The 5,085-nt window shown below is 58.7% G+C and overlaps 1 non-coding gene across 1 annotated transcript; it reads right to left on the bottom strand.

Annotated features, from left to right (window-relative positions):
• Positions 1 to 1,251: 1,251 nt before the first annotated feature.
• LOC140214830 (small subunit ribosomal RNA) lies at positions 1,252 to 3,066 on the bottom strand. The gene has a single exon (XR_011891759.1). It is a non-coding gene; the product is annotated as a small subunit ribosomal RNA (ribosomal RNA).
• Positions 3,067 to 5,085: the final 2,019 nt, after the last annotated feature.

The following is a 5,085-nucleotide window of genomic DNA, read 5'->3' as shown; positions in this document are numbered from 1 at the left end:
GAGCGACAGAGCCATGATTAGGGCTAAGCCGCTGTGGAGTCTTTAACGGCTACACGGCCACGGGCAGGGCTTCACCCCCATCGACGTGCTTCGCTTCAGTCAGCAGTAGGTTCATAGAAGGGCCTCAAACACACACACACTTTCGCATCGGCAGATCGCCGCAGCATAACCGCTGTTGATCCAACAGCCTACTTGAGACGAAAGACAAGAGCCCGGCGCGCGTACTCGCGCAGCTCTCCAAAACCACTCGGCCAGTGCCAGGGACGGCTCCCTGCGCCGGCGCCACAACAAGTCTACTTGAGGCGGAAGACGAAGCCAGCAAGGGCCTGGCCGCAAGTGCGTTCGAATCCGGGACTACAGTCCCTCGTCTGTCCGTACTTCCTCTTTCGACGTGCGGCGCCTTCCCAAAGCGCACAAGTCCGCTAACCGCAGAACGCTTCCGACGTAGCAAAGCCGCGTTTCCTTCGGTACTTCGCAGCAACGCCGCCTTTCCCTCGGCGGCGGGCGAATAGCCTGCAGACGTCGTCGCATTAAACCGCGATCTCGACACCTCGCGCGTCACGAGCAGGAGCCGACCGGCAGCCTCCGGCCCTTTCGGACTCGGTGGCATTTGCCGCGGAGGACGGGAGAGCACTTTAGGCCACGGTTCCTTCCGTACTTGGCAGCCGCACCCTCATACCGACAGTTCCATGACCGACCGAGCGCCACACCGTTCCTTTAGTACTTGGGCGGCAACAAAGTCGGGTCGTTACTCCATACTCGCCGCAGGAAGCGACCGGCAGCCGCCAGACTTTTCAGACTCGGCAGCGTTTGCCGCGGAGGACGGGAGAGCGCTCGCACCACGGTTCCGTGTGTGTACTAAGCGGCAGCGGCATTAGCTCTCGACCGTCAGTTCCTTGACCGACCGCACGCTTCGCCGTTCCCCTCGTACTGGGCAAAGCAGCAGGTCGGGTCGTCTTACTCCCATTCCGCGCAAGAGCGCCAAAGCGGACAGAAAGCCCACCCAGTGTGCGTTACGCCGTTTCTACCCGCGGGCGCGGCCAAGCCAACCGTCCAAGGTTGCAGCCGGCGTCCACTGGGCGCAACAAATTTGGCACGGGGCGCCCCTCAAAATTCAGGCAGTCCCCGGCATGTTCGGGTATAGCCGTCCCCGCGTCCAAGCGGGGCCAGCGGCGGAAAGCGTCGGGCGCAGCGAGCTGCTTCACCCACACGGGGTAGAAACAATGGCGCTCGCCACCCTTCACAATCCGGTAATGATCCTTCCGCAGGTTCACCTACGGAAACCTTGTTACGACTTTTACTTCCTCTAAATGATCAAGTTTGGTCATCTTTCCAACAGACCGGCGCAACCGAAAGGCCGCGCCGGACATCGGTCCGAAGACCTCACTAAATCATTCAATCGGTAGTAGCGACGGGCGGTGTGTACAAAGGGCAGGGACGTAATCAACGCGAGCTTATGACTCGCGCTTACTGGGAATTCCTCGTTCAAGGGGAACAATTGCAAGCCCCTATCCCAATCACGAAAGAAGTTCCACGGGTTACCCAGTCTTTTCAGACAGGGATAAAGACACGCTGCTTCCTTCAGTGTAGCGCGCGTGCGGCCCCGGACATCTAAGGGCATCACAGACCTGTTATTGCTCTGTTTCGTGCGGCTAGGAGCCGCTTGTCCCTCTAAGAAGGTTGTAAGGTGCTGGGAACCCCGCACCTATTTAATAGGCTAGAGTCTCGTTCGTTATCGGAATTAACCAGACAAATCGCTCCACCAACTAAGAACGGCCATGCACCACCATCCACCGAATCAAGAAAGAGCTCTCAATCTGTCAATCCTCCCAGTGTCCGGGCCGGGTAAGTTTTCCCGTGTTGAGTCAAATTAAGCCGCAGGCTCCACTCCTGGTGGTGCCCTTCCGTCAATTCCTTTAAGTTTCAGCTTTGCAACCATACTTCCCCCGGAACCCAAACACTTTGGTTTCCCGGAAGCTGCCCGCCGAGTCATTTGAGTAACTCAGGCGGATCGCTGGTTGGCATCGTTTATGGTCAGAACTAGGGCGGTATCTGATCGCCTTCGAACCTCTGACTTTCGTTCTTGATCAAAGAAAACATTCTTGGCAAATGCTTTCGCAGTAGTTCGTCTTGCGACGGTCCAAGAATTTCACCTCTAGCGCCGCAATACGAATGCCCCCGTCTGTCCCTCTTAATCATTACCTCGTATTCCAAAAACCAACAGAACAGAAACGAGGTCTTGTTCTATTATTCCATGCAAGTTTATTCAGGCGACTCGCCTGCGTTGAGCACTCTAATTTTTTCAAAGTAAAAGCACCGGCCTTCTCGAGGCACACAATGAAGTGCACCAAGAAAGGACCGGCATGATGTTCAGTCCGAGCCGTCGCATCGGGTAGATGCACTACTCGTCTGGAACTGAGATCCAACTACGAGCTTTTTAACCGCAGCAGCTTTAGTATACGCTATTGGAGCTGGAATTACCGCGGCTGCTGGCACCAGACTTGCCCTCCAATTGATCCTCGTTAAAGGATTTAGAGTGTACTCATTTCAATTACGGGGCCTCAAAAGAGTCCCGTATTGTTATTTTTCGTCACTACCTCCCCGTGCCGGGAGTGGGTAATTTGCGCGCCTGCTGCCTTCCTTGGATGTGGTAGCCGTTTCTCAGGCTCCCTCTCCGGAATCGAACCCTGATTCTCCGTTACCCGTAACAACCATGGTAAGCAAGTAACCTACCATCGAAAGTTGATAAGGCAGACACTTGAAAGAAACGTCGCCGGCTCGTGGCCATGCGATCAGCACAAAGTTATCCAGAGTCACCACACAATACGGGCCGAAACCCGATCGATCTTGGTCTAATAAAAGCACCCGTCGCCCAAAGGGCTTCAGGCTCACTGCATGTATTAGCTCTAGAATTGCCACAGTTATCCAAGTAGGAAGAAACGATCTAAGGAACCATAACTGATTTAATGAGCCATTCGCGGTTTCGCCTTATTTCGGCATGTACTTAGACATGCATGGCTTAATCTTTGAGACAAGCATATGATTACTGGCAGGATCAACCAGGTAATCGTTCAACTGCGCGTCCAGCCTTTCAAGCAGGCCGGACGCCGTTTTTGCGATGCCGAGGCCACCTTCAGGCGCCCCAACACGCTTCGTTCTCGCAAAGGGTAGCACTTTGCACAGTCCGAGACGACGGCGTTCGAGCTCGCAACGGCGCCCTCCCCGCAGGGCCGGGTATCGCCACGCGGCAAGAAGCACGCAACATTCTCGATAGACCGGTTGTGTCGACTCGATCGCGGCTTGCGGTTTCTCTCGAGCCCGCAGCACTGGTGGACCGACCGACACTTGCAACGTAGCCGAGACGGCAAAGCCGCTAGGCGACGGGTCACGCCCGCGCCTTCGGCGCTTTCGTATTTGATTCGTCCGAGGACGATGCGGAACACACTTCGATATCGTGGAAAAAGCGTCGTCCGACAACCAGCCCCTAACGCATCAAGCGGATGAGGCTGCAGACGTCAGCTGTGGGATCCACGGGAGCGATACCGGGGACACGCTTGACGGGCACGAAGCCCGCCGCATATCAAACACCCAGGTCGCTTTGGGGGCGACTGCTCTCTGGGACCCCCATATAATAGCAGCGATAAGTACCCAGACCTCCATGGGGCCGTACTCGTGCCACTTTCGACGAGCGTTTGGCGAAAATCGTGCCGCCTCGTAACGCCGCGAGCAAGATTGAAAGCTTACGTCGGCAGCACAATGCCGAAGTCGTGAAAGCGCAGCGCGTCCACCGAATGCGCGAACGGCAATTTCTCGCCAATGGCCAGTACGGTTTCCTGCACAATTGCCTGTCTGTCGCCCTACGGGGCCCCCGGCCGATCGATTCGAGGCACGCTAGCACGGCCCCTTCGCCATTTCCGAGCACGAGTGCGAACAGTGCGGGCGGCGTGCTCGACGCCCCGGCTGACGTCGTTTCGGACTTTGTCTCTTCGCGTGCTCGCGGCAACGCCGCGGCCAACGACGACGTCTGCGCGGTTCTTTGCCGGTTCCCGGCGTGCTACAGTGCAGCCCTCTGCAGGGTGACACCGGCTCCGTCGTGGCCGTGCGGCGGCTTGTACGCAAAAGTTGCGTCAAAGGCGTCGCGCTCGCGCCGCCCCGGCACACGCGGTTTCGGACTTTGTCTCTTCCAGCGCTCGCGTAGTCGTGGGCACGATTGTCGACGTCGCAACGGTGCGCGGACACCGCCACGAGCACGCGCAAGACGAAAATCGCACTACGGTACAATGTCGGCCGGGGCCGTACGGCCCCTTACAGTAGCAGCGATAAGTGCCCAGACCTCCATGGGGCCGTACTCGTGCGACGCGGCGGCGTACTGCGCCGAGCCGAGCGCCAATATTTGGCTTTTGCAGGGCGGATTCGAGCTCTGGCGATCGCCGCGGTACCGCCGCTCACCGATTCAAGGCACGCTAGCGCGGCCCCTTCGCCATTTCCGAGCACGCGTGCGAACAGTGCGGGCGGCGTGCTCGACGCCCCGGCTGACGTCGTTTCGGACTTTGTCTCTTCGCGTGCTCGCGGCAACGCCGCGGCCAACGACGACGTCTGCGCGGTTCTTTGCCGGTTCCCGGCGTGCTACAGTGCAGCCCTCTGCAGGGTGACACCGGCTCCGTCGTGGCCGTGCGGCGGCTTGTACGCAAAAGTTGCGTCAAAGGCGTCGCGCTCGCGCCGCCCCGGCACACGCGGTTTCGGACTTTGTCTCTTCCAGCGCTCGCGTAGTCGTGGGCACGATTGTCGACGTCGCAACGGTGCGCGGACACCGCCACGAGCACGCGCAAGACGAAAATCGCACTACGGTACAATGTCGGCCGGGGCCGTACGGCCCCTTACAGTAGCAGCGATAAGTGCCCAGACCTCCATGGGGCCGTACTCGTGCGACGCGGCGGCGTACTGCGCCGAGCCGAGCGCCAATATTTGGCTTTTGCAGGGCGGATTCGAGCTCTGGCGATCGCCGCGGTACCGCCGCTCACCGATTCAAGGCACGCTAGCGCGGCCCCTTCGCCATTTCCGAGCACGCGTGCGAACAGTGCGGGC

Source organism: Dermacentor andersoni, unplaced genomic scaffold, assembly GCF_023375885.2.
Source record: "Dermacentor andersoni unplaced genomic scaffold, qqDerAnde1_hic_scaffold ctg00000666.1, whole genome shotgun sequence".
Taxonomy (NCBI): domain Eukaryota; kingdom Metazoa; phylum Arthropoda; class Arachnida; order Ixodida; family Ixodidae; genus Dermacentor; species Dermacentor andersoni.
Note: the sequence above shows the minus strand (reverse complement) of the source record. Positions and strands in the feature narration are given on the sequence as shown.